General features: G+C 35.2%; 1 protein-coding gene across 8 annotated transcripts in view; it reads right to left on the reverse strand.

The window, feature by feature from the left end:
- Nucleotides 1-20,061, reverse strand: part of QKI (QKI, KH domain containing RNA binding) — a 163,356-nt gene that overhangs the window by 98,457 nt on the left and 44,838 nt on the right. The gene's annotated exons all lie outside the window — the stretch shown is intronic.

Here is a 20,061-nt window from a genome sequence, read left to right on the forward strand (position 1 = left end):
GCCTGCGGAAAACACTGTTTTTCACCCTTCCGTGCTGTTCTGGTAGGCTCGATCTGGACAGCACACTGCTGGCTGGCCACCCACATCTGCAGAAACTCTTCTTTATCTACCCGTGCCATAGCATTTCCTTCAGAAAAAAACCTGAGGCTTGTTACGTATTCACTTTAGGTTTCATAGGCAACATTTCTGGAAAACATTGTGTTTGCCATATATATGTAATGTGTGTGTGTACGCACATATGTGTATACAGAGACACATGACAAAAGCACATGTCATTTTTCCTAAGTTGTATCCTTTACTCAGTTGTGCATACAAATAGAGCAAGTATTTCACTTTTAGTTGGCTAACTTCAGTATCAGCAGACAACCCCCTGCCTACGCTTAACACAGTAATATTGCCATTTAGCCATACATTATTTCCTAGTTATTTTCCAGCGTTTTTTCCCTGTCATTATTTTCAATCACACATTCTGGAAATTATGACATAAATAATAAAAGCACTGAGTGAAGGTAGCATTAAGAACATACAGCAGTACTTTGTGACAACTACAGGGCAAAGACGAAACACCAGGCTCAAAGGATGCATAAACCTAGAAATTTCAGATTGAAGATTAAATTCGGAGAAGATATTAAGAGAACAGAAACTCTGCAGTAAGGACAGAAATCTGGATATTTTAGATCCTGGTAAACAAAGCTATTCAATGGAATTATGAAGAAGTTGTTGGCTTTCATTTCCTCAGCTAATTAAAATTGGTTTCGAGTACTCAACATATTTGAAATCCTTATAAAACTGCAAAGACCAGAAATGATTTAGGAGTGAGCAGAAATTATGAACACAAGCAAATTAAAGTTCTTCAACAAAAATAATTGTGTTTCACAATGGCTAAACTGTGCATAGGCAAGATACACTCCCAAAATTATTTAGTATGCCAAGCTCAAAAAATAAAGACATATTATGAAGTCTGAACCAACTGTCAGGGGAAAAATATAAAGATTAAAGGCACTTGTAAATGCATACACAAATTGCGAATCATAGGAAATTAAGGAAGATTCACTACGACTGGATAAAGCAATGAACCAGCTACAAGCAATAAAGTTCAGCCTTGAGATATTATCAAAATCCTGCATTTGTTACACTTTCGTGCTTTACACCAAAATCATACCACTATCTTACATAAACAGCATCTTACTTGCCTTTCTCCACACTTCCTGCACACTAAATCTTTAGATATCTATCCCATTCCACTGGTAAAGCTAAAGTAATATTGCAAACCTGACTTCTAACCAACACACAAGGTGACTATCATTACATTCTCTATCTCCCAAGAAAACCAGCAGCCTCTAATATTTTATTAACTTGGATAATGATTAAAATAATCATCGAATTCTGAGATAAGATGATTTAGATAGAAAATTTAAATAGAACAATTTATGATACTGAGAAAAAAAAGCAGGAATTTGTATTACTCTCAAGCTTGCAACTTTATTCATGGTGTCTGAACACTATTTAGAATTGTGGCTTCTAGTTGAGAAATTGCTGACTTAAACTGCAACACATTCTGTTAAATGTTAAGCCAGTTTCTTTTCTAGCTACTCCCAGAACATGCTTCTTATAAAGAGCCTTCATAAATTGTTCCAAGGCAGCTCAACCTCCTGTCTTTTCTTCCAAACTGTATGTGTTAGCACCTTGAACCTTTTGGGATAGGTATTCTTTCTAAAACTCTGACCATTCTTGTTACCTCTCCTGGGCCCTCCAGTTTGTTCATTTCTTAAAGCAGGATGCCTGGACAAGGCAATACTTCAACTGAGACCTCAACAAGGTTAAGTTACTCAGAGCAATTATACCTTACAAACCACATTCCTATTAACACATCCCAGCTGCTTCTTTCCCTCTCCAAAAAATTCACTTATGTTTGGTTCAACATTCGTTGACCCCGGGTACTCTTCTCCATTACCTCTGCCTTGCCAGTTTTCCCCAGTTTTGTAGTCATATGCAATTTCTATGCCCCCCTACAACAGCATATTGCTCTGCATTTGTGTAATGAATTCCACATTGTTGACTTCAGGCACAGTAATTTCAAGAGTTTTGAATTTTAATTCTATCTTTAAAAGCATTTGGTATGACTTAATTGTTTTCTAAGCATACTTTCTATCCCACCAACCAAGTTATTCTTGAGTGTGTTAGAGATCCAAGCTGAAGGAGAGTTCTGCAGGACCCTACCTCAGGTGCAGTCTTAACTGAGTCATCAGTAATCAATTATAGCTTAAGCCAATTATTGCTGTAACAAATTATTCCCGAGCTTTTGTACCAATGGATCACTGTCAGTATTCAGTTCCTCAGGCTACCGTCTCAAAGTCCTAGCTGAGAACTCCATAGGGAAAAACAATTCTGACTCTCTTGTGAAGGGACTAGGTAGAGAGAGTAGTGACCCGCAGACCACAACTCAGCAACACACCATAGACTAAGTCTTCTAGTTGGACAGTTTCAAAAGTTTTATCAGAATGCATTGTATCAGCAGCTACTGCTTCTCTTACCTGCCAGGCCAGCTAGATTATCAAACAATTATTGGAACCAGATACATCTGACAAATTCAAAAGATCATCTTTATCACATTTAACTCAAGATTTTTCATGCTCTGTGTCCCATACTCTCACCCAATCACACTCTTCATTGCCTTGTGTTTCCCTACAAATAACACACCTATGTTCAGCAACACTGCCTGTTCTAACATTTGTAGAGAGTCAAAGCTAGGAATATTTCCCTATAATTTCTTACAGCTTTTCTCACTCTGCACTTGTCTAATCCTCTAGGATTCACTTTACCCCCAGTGAATTCCTAGAAAATAAACAGCAGTGGTTCACAAATCAGTTTGACCAATTTAAGACTGCATTACTTTGAATGTATCCAACCTCACACATGCTGGAATTAGAGAATATGTTAAAAATTAAGCAGAAGTGACCCATGCTTAAGATTAACTTCTACATCAACAATACAGAAAAAGCAATCAAATACTTCATTTTCCTTCATCAAATTAGTCTCTCCTTCCCCAACAATTAATGTATCTCTATACTCAATATATTTTTATATACCTAACATTTTCATTCATGGTATTTCACAATTATTTTCCTGTTTTTTTAAAAGATCTGAACTAACTTTTATTTTTGTGTTCTCAAATCTTCCTACACAAACTCAAAATTAGAATTCAAGAAACAACATCCAGAAGAACGTGTTTGTGACATGCACAAACACACAAGCATCCTATGCACCACCTAGAATCCTTCACATTTTAGGAACAATGGAGAGAATCAGGAAGTATACAACACTAACAATATTAATAAAAAGCCAAGAGTTGAGTATCTAGTGGAGCTCAGGTGCTGAAGGTTTGGGTTTTTTTGCTGAAGTTCCAACCAGTTACACCATGTTGCTCTCCCTCTCTGCCTGTTTCGCTGCATCGTGACTCCCATTCCCATAGTTTGCTAATCTGACAAGGTTGAAGTTTCCGGCACGTACAAAATACACATCAGCAAGATCCTGTAGCAAGACATTTGTTGCCTTTCTTTGAGAAGATGCCCAAAATGCACACTCTTAAGAAAACAGACAGACAGCATATGTTGGGAGACTCTGTACACGAGAACCTTTGTTACGGAAGATGTTTAGGCAGAAACAAACGTATTAGGAAAAAAGTTGCTCTAAATCCTAATGTTTGCACCTACTCTGGGATATTCTCCCAAGAGCTGACAAAATTTCTATCTAACATCCTACCTAACAAGTCCACTGCATCAGAAATTCCTTCATAAAAACAGCTTACATTCGCTATGCATAGAACAACTATTTCCCAAGCAGACCAGGTGCTTTTACAGTCTTTCTATGTCTCACCAGCCCCTCTATCCACAACAAAAGTAGTAAAGGAAAATAAGAACGAACTATGCTAAAGACTTAATAAGAGGTTGCAAAGAACTGTGTGTGATTTTTACAGTGTATGGGAAATGCAGCGTTTAAGAAAATTTCCATGCAAGTTAAAATCTGAGGAACTTGAGGGATTCCAATAGTACTAAATGTCATACTATTATTGTGCCTTTTGTATTTTGTGTTTTCCTTTGAAAACCGCAAGTAAGATATGGCAAGATCTAATTTATCTGATAAAAAAAAAATTCTTCCCTCCATTACTGGAGAAGAATTTGAAAAAATCCGATTTGATTAAAATATCCAAATCTAGCAAGAAAGAATATAAGCAGAAGTAAGTAAGTAAGATCAAAAGCTGTACCTTATATTCACACTTCCCATACCCAAATCAGCTTTCAGATTGTATACTAATACATTAAACAAACTAAAGCATCCCAAAAACGTGGATCAAAATGTCCTGGTGTTTTAGTTTGCTTTTGGAAGACATGGAGAACAACATTTCATGCTCACTTCATTTCTATATGCTTTTCCCCACCAAATAAAAAGCAGCTGAAGACCAAGACTCTGCATGGTTCAGTGGTTAAAATATGTCAAAGTTACGAAGCAACTGAAAACTGGATGTTATAACAGAGAATACCTGGTAATTTCAGCTTAAGCAGCAATGCTGACAGTCATTTTAGCCATTTTGGGGAGAACCTTCTATGTCTTCAGATCATAATAATCCTATTCCAAGACCATTTGGGAGATTACTTAATCTGACAGTAAGTACTCTTTGTGAGCAAGATTAACGTTACTCCTAAGTATTAATAAATTTCTTAAAGTTACAATTAAATTTGAGTATTTATTTTCATGCATGGCTTTGATGAAGAAAAGCAGTTAATGCATTTAATTGAAACATATTTATATGCAAACTTAAATTGGAAATACTACCATAGAAGATAAAAAATAGCACTATGCTGACAAAACATGGCATATGTACTCAGTAGACAAGGCTCTGAACCCAAGAAAGCTTTCACTGACCCAGTAAAATTAGCAAATTTGAGGTTGGTGTTTTTATCATTTTCTTTTTAAAGGAACATTGTTTTACAATACTGGTAATACAGTTATTTTTCCATGAAATATTTCTGCATTTATTAGAAATAGCTTGAATTGCATTAATCTGAGTTTTAGATAATAATAAAATCAGCCAATTAGATTTCTTGAAAGCCTGTAACTTGAAACAAGAATAAAACCACTTGAGGTACTGGAAAACAAAATAGAGCATATTAAACCTTAAGAAGGTAAGATCGTATACTTTCAGTTAGGTAGTTTAGTGCTTAATAAAGAAAACAAAACTTGTAGCATAACATTATAGACAGGCAGCTTTGAGATTACTTTCTCAGAATTTAATATGAAACATTTTATAGGAGAAAAGAAATAACTTAAATGGGCAATTTACCTTACCTTACACTGAATATGCTTTCTAGCAGTAACATTTTCCAATATTTATTCAATTAATGTATCATGACCAAATATCCATTTTCACAATGACAACTTCATCACAAAGTTGGCTTTTTTTTCCCCACAAGAGCAGCTGTAGTGATGTATATAGATATACATATATATACAAACACAGACATACTTTTAAAAGAACTAACATGTACACCTGAATTATTTTTTTCTTTACTCAAAATAACCATGAATAAATTTGCCACCAACAGTAAGATAACAACAGGAATTGATTAAAGACATAGCCTTTCAGTTCACATTTACAACTCTCCCCCCATCCAGCAGAGAAGATGATACCACCAGATTTTTGATAGGTGGTGATTAAGGAAATAGAAAGTCTCTTTTTCCATGAATAACCATTTCCCATGAAAAACCTCAGATATATTTCATGCCTTTCTAAGTACTTCCAGTGATTCAACACCACACTCATCACAACAGAAAACAGCTACACAGCTTTTGTTGAAGAAAAGCAGCAATAAAAGCTACTACCAAATAAAAACAAGTGCATCATATACACAGCTTACTCAGTGACCACACCATAGATTAACTGAAAACAAAGAATGAAAAGTATACATATACAAACACTTGCACACATTTAAGAAATCAAGTGGGGAAAGTACAATATTTCAGGAATAAAATAATTTTGAAATTGCAAAATATTTCATTAACTGCATTAGCATGTATTTTGAGGATTAAATATGCTCTAGTGGAATTTGGCAAGTGTTTTGCATAGTTAAGAAAAACAAACTATCTGATGAGATTTTACAGGGAGAGAAGGCTGACAAAGCAGATGGTATTATCATTGTCAATACAGTGAAGACAGACAACAGTAACCACATATAGAAATTAATTTTTACATACAAACTAACTTTATGTAGTTGTTAAGACTGCTAGTGACAACAGTGAAGTTGTTTCCTGAAGTCTCTTCCAAAAACACCTACTGGTAATAACAGAAAGGCTGCAGACAACAACTCATGAGAAACATTCCCTCCATCCCTTAATACAGCATGTTTTCTAAGCGAAATAACCCAGTAAATGCCAAAGTACATATGTAGTGAATACCAGCATGACACGTGTAATCTGCTTATGTCAAATATATCCACTTTTCTTTGCCGGGTGTATCTGACATACGCAATTCTAATACTATAATCAAAGCTAAATGAGAACTATTGAAGCATTTAAGTGATGAAGTAGTAAATTAGAAATGCTGTGCTGTAAGAAACTTAAGCATATAAATTATCATGAAATAATCTCTTCATCACTTAAACACAAAAAATAAAACCATTAAGGTACTGGAGAACAAAATACAAAATATCAACGCTCAAAAAGTTAGGATCTGTTATATTTGCAATTGGGTGCTTTTGTGCTGGATAAACAAAACCAAAATCTCTAGCACACCATTTGAAATACCTTCGAGATGACTTCAAGTGTGAGAAATTTTATCCCTGACATTTAATAAAAAGGTCATTACAGCTAAAAATATTTAGTAGTTCAAATTGTCCAAAATTTGAGTTGTCATGAAGAAAACAGCAAAATCTTTTACCACTGGTGAAAAAAGGAGAAAATGAAAAGATTTTTCTTAGTTTAGCAAATGGCCAAGCATCATTTTCAGTGCATATGTAATTCACTAAGACTGGTTCCATCTTTATTTAGCTCATTGTATACTTTTTTAATACAGATTATGGGGATTTTGGGGGGGTTCTTAATTCAGTTACTGTAATCATTTTTCAACATCAAAGCCAGAGAGTAACTCATCTTGTTACGGGCAAGAACTGATTATTATCACGGGAGTAAGACAAGCTTAGTCTAGTTCAAAAACTTCTGTAAGTAAAATATTTATTCATGCAAAAATAAAGGATATGAACATAATTGTAATATATATATATATATATATATATATATAACTAAAATATATAGCATTTTTGCAGCAGGAGAACAAAGTTAACATTCAGTGGTTTGAACTCCGTGATATATTATACAAAAATATCAGCATCCAGAGGAATATGAAAATAACACATTAGTGCAGAGGTTTTGTGTATTACACGTCTCAGAAGTTACAATGAAAAACTCAGCTAGTAACAAAGAGGAAACGAGTTCTCTCCATACAAATACCTACATCTATTACTCTTTCCCAGATCTACATTTAACCTAGGTATTACATAACGCAGTTATTGTAGCAGTAATTTTGGTAACATGAAGTTCCTTTAAATTAGATTATTTTTAGATTTTCTTTTTTTTTTAAGCATGACTTCTTAAGTCATTGCAACAGTATTCCATGGGATCTCCAGAAAGGAGAAAGATCTCCAGGAAGTTTTTCAAGCTCACTAGTGAGCACTACTTGGGGCAGGAGAGAATACCTTAAGTCTCAGTTCTTAGTGGGGTATTTATGTTGCATGGCATGTATGAGTCAGTCCTCCTCCATGCTGTTTAACCTCTAACTCACCTCATCTAGAAAGCTAGTAAAACGGCATCACTACAATTCAGACACTGAATAGTTAACATTATATTCAGAATTAAAATCTCTTGAATGAACACACACATGCTGCAAGCCAGCTGGCTGACCAAAACTGAGCATAATATTTAGCATTTGTTGCCCAGTTAGTAAACAGACCTTTCCTATATAGGGACAGCACACAGACTTTTAACAAGAAATGTTGATACAGATTTATCTATGTTTTCCAGTAAAGCTTTAATAATAAGACAGTAAAGAATCCGTGATGAAGGTAACACCTTGTTCTCCCTTTGAGATTAAGAATTGCAGCCTTCCCTCTTGGACATGAGCAATACCTGCTTTCATGATTTCAAGGATAGATTACCATAATAAACAGTTTGGTCTATTTTAAGAACTGTTTGTTTATTACTGTTTCTTACTACTGAAGTTCTCTGAGTAACATTAAAACAGGTGGCACAATAAATAAGAACTTTTAGGAATTTTTAATACTAAAATTCAGGTGGGCTTTTTTTCTCACTCAAAACCCCTACTTCTGTTAGTTATAAGAATCACAAGTATTACATTTTCCAAAGGGTAACCCTGAGCCCTACCCAGCTATAAAGTTCTCTTTGCTAGTACCTATATTCCAGGAACATAACATTATTTAACAAATTAAAACTGCTTCAAATTGTGTTCTGGAATATGTCAAAATAAACAGCACACCATGTAATCTCAGATAGAAAACTGAGGTTGTTTTAATTGGGTGATATATTTTAATAAATATATTGCTGCTACAATAAAAACTAAATTGTTTTTATGAAACAGTACTGTACAGTTAAAGCCCCAAGACAGCACAGCAACGTTAAAGAACATAACCATCTTAAAATAAAAATATCAACTTATTCCATTTAAAGACGCCACAATTCTGCAAGGATAGTTTTATTGCTAGAGTTGACTTGCCAATTACCAGATTATTTACATTTGTCTCTGACTGAGCAGAATATCAGCCACTGGTGATCATTCAAAAAGCTCAAAATCTTTTCTGATCACTGCAGCTGTGAACTAGACAAACCAGATTATCCATGTGAGGTCAACAGAATATAGTTTTTACTCAGCAGACTGCATTCTAATGCTTAAAATGCTCCTTTAAAAAAAAAAGGCAAAAAATAAAAATGCATTTAAAAGTATAGCTGGGATTTAGAATGAATTACTAAATCCTTTAAATCCACATTATTCACCTCTAATAACCTCTGTGCTGAAGGCTTTGAGAGCTTGTTTAACTGACAAACAGCTTTACAAACCCCATGTAAATACAATGGATCAGATCTATAAAAAAGGAAGAAAAAAAAAATCAGGCTAACTTTGCAGGTCATTTTAATAATGGTAATAGAGCTTTATTAATAAAAAAAGAAATCCCAGAGCACAGATTTAAAAAAACAAAAAAAGTAACACTGAAGTATACAATGTTTTCCTCCAAATTCTTAAGTTGCATTTTATAAGAGAACCTGAGTAAATTATCAAGTGTTCAGATTAAATACTTCGTGTTTCATTCAGATGTTCAAATTTTTTAATAAAATGTTATCATGATAGCTAGAAATTTACCTAAATAACAATTTTTAGCACAGCAATTCTAATGCACAGGACAGAAGAACCTTAGCAGTAGCTAAACGTAGTTAACTGAATGCATTACAACTAGTCAAAGAAGCCAACGTACAGTTTCCTTTGTTATCTGTTTGAATGAGGTATCTGTCAGAACTTGTTATCAAAATGCAGCCATAAGAATTCAGGATGCAGTAATTCCTGTACATCCAAAAATCTAAGTCTTCAAAATATATTTCTCTTGTTATCCAGTGTATCAACATAATTTTCATCCATACATTCAACCACAAAATATAATACAGTCTTCCCAGGAAGTCTGTTTTCAGCTCCTCTGGGCAGAAGATTCCAGCTGATTTTTTAACCACAACGTGTACACGTTATCAAAGGCAGAAAAGATGAAAAAAATACTTTTATATGTTAAAAAAAAGTATCTTTAATCTCAAGGGGACTGTTTTGCCAGATTAGCTGCTAAAGAGCTAACATAATTTGTTCACAAATTCTTTGGCTAATTTGAAGGTCATTCCAAAAAATTAAATATCCTAACCTACTAGATTTGAAAAATTACCACATCTAACCGATATTCAATTCGATTTTCTAAAAATTAACCCAAGACGTAAACATTTATGCCAAGACATTCACCATTTAGTTTTAAATTAAGTGATTACTAAGGAGTTTTACTGTCCTAGGACTGTATTAGGATTTTTTTTTCTTCCATTTTTCTGTAGCAAAATTACACCTCCATCATATAATTTTGGCATTAGGTAATACAACCTTCAGATGGAAGCTAGAAAGCAATCCAAACAAACCAAAAGGGAGATTGACATTTTTTGTCAAAGTGAATGATACACTGCCACCATAAAGACCTTACATTATATTGTCAGAATCAAGAAACTTTTAACACACTGCGGAAGTTGCACTGCTTAAGTTGCTTTAAATAGAAGCAGTGGAAGTCAGATAAATGGACTACAAAGTTTGAGAGAATTAATTTAAGAATAACTCTTACATTACTGACTTCTAACACAAAACTATAAAAGTTGTGTGCCTCTGTTTTTTACTGTACAGAATTAAATAAACACTTGGAAAAAAGCTAATATTATAAACAATCAGTACTTGCATTAGACAGAAGGAATAAAGGCAAGATTATTAAATTAGCTACAATTTTGCTGATATTTATTCTGATATTTTTGTATAATGTATCACATAGGTAATACTTGCATTGACCTAAAAAGCTTACAGAATTCAAAACTGAGATCCACAAAGGGCTGCTGCACTAATTCATAAGGTAACCAGCACTTCATAAATGGTATCACATACTAAACGCAAGAGAAGATTTTCAAATTACTATATAGCTCCACAAATGGCGGGGATGGAGAAAATCGGTAACGAAGTGAGGAGGAGGAGATGGAGCTGGATCGGTCATGTCCTGAGGGGGAAACCGACGGAAGACTGCGCTGTGGCCCTTGACTCCAGAGCACGCGGCCGCGGACCGATCGGAGTGGAAGAACGATGTTCGCGCCTTGTGTGCCTCCTGGCACTGAGGGAATTCAGATTCAGATATAGCTCCACAGCCATAAATCTCTCTATACAGAGGTATACAAAAAAAGGTAAATCTGACTAAACACAGTATGTCAAATTCCCTGAGTAAAGAAGCTCAAATCTCTCTAATCTCTTTTACTCAAGGCCTGAAAACCATATCTGGTGCATCATCATGCTACGTAGAGTCCACCTGAACTTTCGCATACCTATTTTAGTACTCCTTGTAGACAAGATAAACACAAAGACAGTAAATTAATGCAAGACTATCTCAAATTGATAGAAAACCACTCTGACAGTACTATTGTAACAAGGAGAAGCTGCTCCTACCATGGGAAAAAAACAGCTCTTAACATTAAGACAAATGAGACTCATCTATCATTGTTGCAGTCTTCTAAAAGCTGCCACTAAGCTCCTCGGCTACACCTCCCTTCTACAAACACTCCAACAAACTTTAAGGAAGGGGACATACCAGCTCCTCCTAAGAGGATGAGATCTGGAATTTCCTGATCTCTTCCCACTGTGTCAGGTTATGCTGCTGCACAACGAGCCTGTCCACATTTTAGAAAAAAAAAATGGCAAAGCCCTCTCCACTGAAGGCTTTTAGGCTGGAGTACAGTTTCACTCCCTTTAGTCCACAGCTTCTTTCATGGAAAGGCTGGGCCCATTCCTTCTCACCTGTTAAACCCAGTGGAGGACTGCTTCTAGGGTGCCGCACCAACACAGACACTTATTACAGATATGAAAGAGAGGACAGAAAAGCTTGTTCATTACTAGTTTACCCGTTGAGGAGCTATAAATGAGGTTTTGCTCTTCACTTCTCTTTGGGTCAACTGACAGCTGTAAGCCAGGAGAAACAATCAAGTTTGGATTCAAGAAATAAAGTTCTTGAGAAGAAACAGTAGAAACCTCAACCAACAAGGAGCAGCAAACAATATCAAGCAGGATAAATTTTCCAACTAAGGTGCTGGACTCATTTCAAGCTTACATTCTAACAGCCTTTACTGCACGTAAAAGAACTAAATGTAGTTAGAAGTTACATATCAAATATGAGGCTTTTAAGCAATTAAACACTTATTTTTTCAAACATTAACTTTCATTTTGAAAATGCATCAAATATAAAATCGCATTATATTTTTCTACATCTCTAATAAAGGGGGGGCTTAAGATACATAAAGTTTATACCATTCAAGAGCATTCATGCTTTCATCTATTACAAAACTAAACTTTTTTTTTCTAGATTAAGTATTAAACTGCAAAATACTTAATCAAGTATCAAAATGTTTCCAAAGAGTCCCATTAAAGAGCAAGAAAACATCACAAGAACATTACTGTAAAATCACCTAACAAACTGCTTGACTCAAAAGTAAATAGGTTCATTTTTACAATAACTTTCTTTGGACAGCAAATGAAGTATTCATTTCTTTCTGCACTGAATGAGCCATGGAAAACTGCAAAGTTTTAGACTATTTTTATAAAACTATTTATATAAAATTAAGAATTTTATGTTACTAATACAAGCACTCTTTCGAAGTTTGTCCTTCCAAACTCTTTAACCTTCTCTGTCATTAGGGCTGACTGATAAGCCACCAGCTGTTTTTTTTCTTCCTCGTGCTACAATGCATTCTCTTCCTTTTTAAGGCTAGTATACCCAAGCAACAAACAGCGGGACTTAAGCCAGCTGCTAGAATGTCACAAACCTATATATTTAGCTCCCATCTCATTTATTGCCATCCCTCAGTGTCAACCATTTAATGACCCTTTTGCTCCAGTCTACTGACATTCCTCACTGAGCTGACAACACTGCGGGCTGGATCAGCAGCCAGGAGGTACAAGAACACACAACAACAAAGCAGAGACCTTATCAGTTATCAGAGACAAAAGCCATGCCTTGTCAAACATACTCTAGGCGGAAAACATTTCGGGTTTTGGTCGTCTGTCGTTCCCCTGTGTCGTCCCCCCCCCCCCCCCTCAATTTCTGATATTATTTTCACTGTTTATCAATTGTGTAGTTGTTTATATGAATATTAACTTTAGATCTTTAGCAAAACAGCAATTTATTCTTTTAGCGTGTTTAGCATTATTCTATCTTCACCTAATAGGACAGAAATCCTCCCATTTGTACTATATTAATTTTCACTATTGGCTTCACTTCTGCTTTCTCAGTGCTTTTCATACATGCTAATATAGACTGTGCGTTAAAGTCACATTTGCTTCCCATTTGAGATTGTTTTAAACGTTAACCCTTTTCCTCATGCCACAAGTTTAGAGAGAATCCTAATAGGGTAGTTTCAATTCCATTTCAAGTACTATAAAATAATATCCCTCAAAATGAATTTTATGCTACATGTTCTGTTCATGTAAAAACACTAATCTAATTACTGTCATATTTGGGAAATAATTGGATTTTAAATTGCTTAGAATTATCAACATAAGTGAGAAAGCTGTAAAGATAGACAAATTAACAATTTCATGGTTTTAAAATAGGAATCTCTGTTATCATTAGAGGCCCATTTGCAATGATTTAAAGGCCCATAGTACAGTTTGGTAGTTCCCTCCTTTAAGTGGTCATAAAAACCTTTAAACAGTAATTGAAAGATTGTTAACAGAAACTCTTTCAGGAAATCAGATCCCATGAACAATCTAATAGTAGGCATGCTTAAGTGAGATAGTGAATAATCTGCTTCATCCTATTCGCTAAGATGAGGTTTTCAGAACAGTGACGAGACATCAGTTTCAATAACACCAGGAGATGAGTAAAAATTGTTCAATTCCATGCTTTACTTGGGAATCATGACACATTTATCTGGAGAATTAACAAGTTGTGCTGTGCGTAAATCGGTCTCCAAAACCTAATTGTAGGTTCCAGCAGTGCCCTCTAAGCCTCACAGTTTACATCATTAAACTCATATTCCAATAACAAAGGATCCTCAGGATATACAGTCCAACAACTAATTTCCATAATAATACCTTTTAATTAGATGTGACTACATGTGACATTACCCAAGGCACTTAAAGTTGGCAATTTTGCTGTAGACTACTTCCAGTTCTCAGTAATTAGAACTGAGAAAGATACGTTTAAATTGGAGCACCATTGCAGATGGTGATACTGTTACAAATACTTTGCAGAAATGGAAATCCTTATACTTATGGGGCACCATTCCCTTTTTTAAAATTACCAGAGAAATGCAGTCACTTTTCCTGCCCCAAAAAGGAATAGGTGACCAAGCAGAAACAGGCTTTGAGGTTATACTTAAGCTTATGCGAAGGAGAGGTAGTCTGTAACCACTTCATTTCATCTTACTAGTTACTAGAACTTTAGACAAAGTTCTGCATCCCTTTCAGACAATAGATTTTATGCTGAATTATTCAGTGGTTTATAATTCTAAGTTCCAAAAATAAATTTATTAGTCACCTTGAAAGGTGGGAGGAAACACTGAAATTGCACACTCCCAAATCAGAAGACCTTAAAGTCATATTATATAAATAGTAATTACTATCTTTTCTTTCACAATACCACTCTCTTTGACAAGCAAATTAAAACAAAAACAAAAAAGTAAAGCACCACACCAAACAACAGATCAACTAAACCCATGACAAAGATGCATGGAATTGTTTTGTAGATAAAGGCAGGCATTACCAATGACAGCTGTGATGAAAGTTTCCATATTCAACCAAGATACTTGGGGGGGGGGGGGGGGGAAATGCATTTTATGAAATTTTCTGAAGTGAGTGACAACTTAGGGTATTTAACCTTCCTAAACATAAACATGCTTTCCATTCATGTGACTGATTTTAATTACCTAATTTAGCTGACTAAATGGTAATTTATAATCACAACCAATATTAGATAATTTTTGCTTTGCTCCTTTACTTTTACACACATTCAAGTATTGGTAACACAACTGCAATGTGATTCACAGAATTAAAGCTCTATAGTAGAAACAAACTGATTTATATGAATTCATAGGGAGAGAAATCAGAATTCTTACCCAGTTTGAGACAAATCAACTTCTGAAATACCTATTTATATCTTTAAATATATTGAAAAGGCTCCAAGTATTTCAACAAGCAGAACTATAAAAACTCACGATTTAAACAGAGAATGATAATGATTAGCTATAGGAGCTTTGTACATCGCAATCAATTTCCATGTTCACAGTTCGCACTGCATTAGATTCATTAGGAGTTGATTTACCAAAGTAGGTCTAGAATTCCATGCCATGAAGATACTGAAACACGTCACGGAAGGTAATTTTAAATTTTCATCAACACAAAAGCAATCCCCCGCCCAGAAGTTTAGAACAAAAAACAGTACGGTTACGTAAGTGGTAGTGTTTGTCATTCTACTACAGACTTCAAGTGACAAGCTTCAACCAAGTGTAAAAGAAAAGACTAGTAGCTTTCAATGACTACTTGCTGTTGTCCAATTATTTCTTAAAAAAAAAAAAAATCATAAAAAGGTTTCTCAGTGTTGACCATATTTAAAGTGAAATATTGAACAATTCCATTCACCTTCTGAAAAGGCCGTTACAAAAGTGTTCAAAATACATGTACAGCTGCCAGAATCACTAGGTTTGCAAAATTCAAGCCTAGATCTGCAGAAGAACAGGTCAGAAATGCAGAAGATATCTCAAATTATAGCCCCGTCAATATTTCCTTTAGTGCTTTAAGGTCTAATCCACCTTGTTTGCTTTAAATGACTTCTGCTAAAAACTGTTATATTAGCAAACCTTAACTCTCTGCTCTATCTGTAGGAAGGTAATAAATAAAGACAAATGAGGCAAAACTGAAAGGCACCTGAAACACCTTAAAAAGCCCAACTGGTCAGGACATTTAAGGGTGTAAGTCTCACGATATATGCATTATATTTATATGCTTCAGCCAGCATCAAGCAGTACAGAGCAGTAGTATTACAGTCTAGTATTACAGTAATAATAGCAACTTTGCCTATCAAATCATATCGAAACTATTATCCTAAACATTTACAATTACAATACTACTGAAACAGCAACTTATCAACAATTACTACATTCAAGCTTCATTACTAATTAGCTTTTGCTTTTACCCAGGGGCTTTTAAATTAACGACACAGACAGACATTACCACATTCAAGAGTTCTGTGACAACCACCACCACCACAGTCATTGCAATAAAAGAGGAACTACCTCATATTTACCACAGGAAAAAAGGCATAAGAAAGTTATTATAAAGCTTTGAGATGCACTTCGCATTCATATGCCAATCTACCTGTCTGTAATAACATATATCTCTATATCCTAAGTTATCTTCCAGCCCTATTTACGCTACAAAGCCAGAGTTCCAGGTCTCTCCCTCATTCAAGCTTGCCCATCCAGCGACTCCCTGAAGAAACCAAAATCCTTCAGAAAGACTTGTGAGCCCTTGTTTACAACTTTCCAGGTCTCAAGGACAACATTTGCACTTGTGGAAGAAAGAAAGAAAGAAAAAAAAAAAAAAAAAAGGATGCAAAATATTATTTTGGCCAGACCGACCTGAAAAAAATCTGGAGATCAAAGCCCAAGAAATACTATTTTAGTATTCATGCTGAATGACAGCAACTTTGCTTTACTTTAAATGCAAGTGACATTCACTTTAAAAACAACAGTAATCAAATACAGTCAAATGAGTTCAAACTATAAAATTCAAACAATCAGGTTAAATGGTATGACTTAGAAGTTTGGTATGTTAATTTGAGCAATATATTCATTGTCATCAGTACTTAAGATACATTAACAAGATAACAATTGGTCATTTCCACTAATCACGATAAATTTGGAACAGCAATACAGAGATATCTATTTCATGCAGCGTTCACATTTTTAGACCACCTGTACTTGGGGGGGGGGGAGGAGATGATCTGAGAAACTGCTGCATATTTAAGACAACTTTAAATCACAATTCAGTTGACGATCTTCCCAGAGCAAGCAGTCCCTGTATCACTAACAACAGGGTAAAGCCCTCAGTGCCCTTTGACACTACAGATCATAATGTCTGTAACTAAAATGAATTTGAATTTTTAGGTCAGTATGTTCTGATTGTTTATAAACGACATAGCTGAAAGATATTGATCAAGCTGATGTCAGTACTCTATAAAGAAACAGAAGCTTCTGAAAAAGCATTAATCAGCCTAAGCAACTAAATTTTAAGTGTTGGGTGGATGAATGTATACCATTAGGACAGGTGCATGAGCCTTCCTGGAAGACAGGGGGTACTATGCTATATAATGAGACAACTAAAATGAGTGCAAGTAAGGTGTAAAAAGGAACTGGCTGCTCAACCAGCATTATTTTTCTTAAAATACTGAATGTATATGAAAGAAAAACAATGCACACAGTTTCAAAGTGTAGTAAATTTCAAAACGAATCAGTGCCTTCACAGAATTCAACTGCTTTGCACTACTCTTAAAGAGAAAAGAAACATACAAAAGCTTAAAATTGTGAACCAATATTATGTCAAAGTAACTGAAATGCAACAATTGTGTCCAACTACTATTCTTACCGGCTCTGAAAAAATAGCAGAGACTAATTGAATAAATTGATTAGATCCATACAACAACGGATGAATACCTATTAGCCACACAATCTCACAATCTCCTATGCAGAGATATCTATTGAGGTAGCATTTGTGTTTTATTCTAAATCCAACATTCAAAATTAAGACAGGTAAACAACAGTTTCTAAGCTATGAAGCAAAATATGGAAGGAGAAAGGAAAGATCTAAACAGAAAGTTTACTCCACGAGCTGGTATTTGTGTACAATCTTCCTCCCAGCAAGAATCATGGAAAAAGACCAAGTGACCAACATCGATGACACACAAATGCAGAGAACAACAATCCTGTTCCCTTGAATTATGGATCAAATTCAAATCAGAAATGAATGCTGTAAATGTAACATTACACTGAAGACTTCTCCTTGACAGGTGCTACACACTTTAAAATGTATTAATGAGTTAAGAACTTCAGAAACAGCAGAACCTAAAAACAGCACACCTCTTTAAAAAAATAGTCTATGTTCTTGCTTACAAGGCAACTTTTTTAAAATAACATGCACCCCCAAGGCTTGTGGGCAGACTTATTCTAGAAATAAACAACAGACCTTCTAAGTATTGAGGACATGTAAGCTGATTTTTACCTAAGTGTATGATTTAGGAGAAATACAAGGAAAATATCAGGCTGACATTTTGACTGGTACTCAAAACCACTTTTAATAGCAATTCAGGATGGGGCTGGGTGCCTTCTTACCCTGGCGAAACACAGAGCAAGCATAATTAGCGAAGACCTGCATTTCACTGATCTACCTATATGAATTTACAGAACTCACACTGTCCTCTGACAAGAAAGTATTGAATTACATTTGCAAGGGCAACTCCACAAAAATCTGAGTGTACAAACAGTAACACCTAAACTACAGAGCTACTAAAAAGGAAGAAATAGCTAGTATGCCTGTCAAAAGCTTACTGACCATCAGATATAGGGGGGGAGCAGCATGGAAGAAGAAAAAAAAAAAAAGGAAAGAAAGATACTATGGTATTATAATTGCCAGGTTAAGTTTCTGGGAAAAGTACAGCAGCTCGTGTTATAGGTCTCCTTTGTCAACTAACCAGAGGGGAAAAAAGTTTAGGAACCTCTTCATTCTTAAGAAAGGGGTTTTCTCTCTGTATTTCTTACCTCCTTAGAACATCATACTTCTCAACTACAAACCCTATCCTTCAGGAGTCAACTTCAGCTCTCTGAAGAAAACGGAAGATCTGTTCTTGACTCTGAGTAACTGAGTGCATCTACTAAGGATCCTGATGCCTAAACAGTAATTTGTAAATCCACATATGTATTTTAAACATAGCTCCACCTTGCTCTATTAAGTATGGTTTTAGCCCTTACTTATGTATTTCTATGTTTACTGCAGTCCCCAATCCTAGTTAAAGTACACAGAATGCTAATCCACAAAAAACTACCAACAAGTTCAGCAGGTGCACCCAACTGTACCTGACCTATTCACAACAGCAAGCAAAAATGTCAAGCTGAAGCACTTCCTCCTCTCTGTAGAAAATCCTTCTTTACTATGATAAACATTTGACAGAACAGATGGAACAAAAAAAAAAAACAATGAAAAACAAAATCAATATTCCACAAATCTCTCTGCCCCACAATTGACCTTTCATTATTTGTATTTGCACTCAACTCTTTGGTACTTAGTCTTGCAAGAGCTACTACACAAAGTAAGTAGAAGTTCTGAGGGAAAACAGCAACAGGAAGCATAGACAAACTGACACAACAGAGTTGTAGTACATGATCAACTGAAACCATGCACTCAAATGTTTTTGTGGTCCATGAACTAAAGAAATTATGCACATAAAATGCAGAATTCTAAACCAAAAGAGGGTATTAAGAAGACATTGCTGATCAAATAGATTGCCCATTGAAAGCCTAACTCTGCAGAGACAATTACAACTGAGACACGAGCCATAATGAAAGGCACCACACGAGCAAAAACAAGCATGATAGATGTTGACTACTAGGTCTAAACTTGATCTTCAAAAAGTTCAACTGGACATATCCTTTGCAATCTCAGATTTTGTAATTCCCAAAGTTAACCATTTTGAGTAACATCAATTTATTCTAACTAAAATTTTAAATATTTCATTCACAGAAAAACAATAGGCATCTACAAACTGTTTAGACTAATTTTCTAGCCTACCATTCTCCTTCAGCACTTGGCTTCCCCTCAGACACACTCCTTTTCATCCGTGGTGTACAGAAGGCACACCTTAAACACAAATGTTTAACACTAGCTGTTAATGTCAGATTAGAGGACTTCTACCCTTATGAGTTGGACCTGTACAGTAACTAAACAAGAAAAATAATCCACTACTTTCTACCAGAAGTGCCATATACATGCTGGACATCGCTAAAAGTTTAATCCTATGATGTTAATTTGAAGAAGTTACTAACACAAGCATCAACATAACAAACTGGTATCTTAACAGATATGTTCAACTTGTGTATGAGTACCAGATGCCACTCATTTCTTCTCCCAGATTTCCGAATTTACTTCGAAAAATATTACGGGAAACACTGTCCCTAGCCAAA

Source organism: Platalea leucorodia (assembly GCF_965183815.1).
Source record: "Platalea leucorodia genome assembly, chromosome: 3".
NCBI lineage: Eukaryota > Metazoa > Chordata > Aves > Pelecaniformes > Threskiornithidae > Platalea > Platalea leucorodia.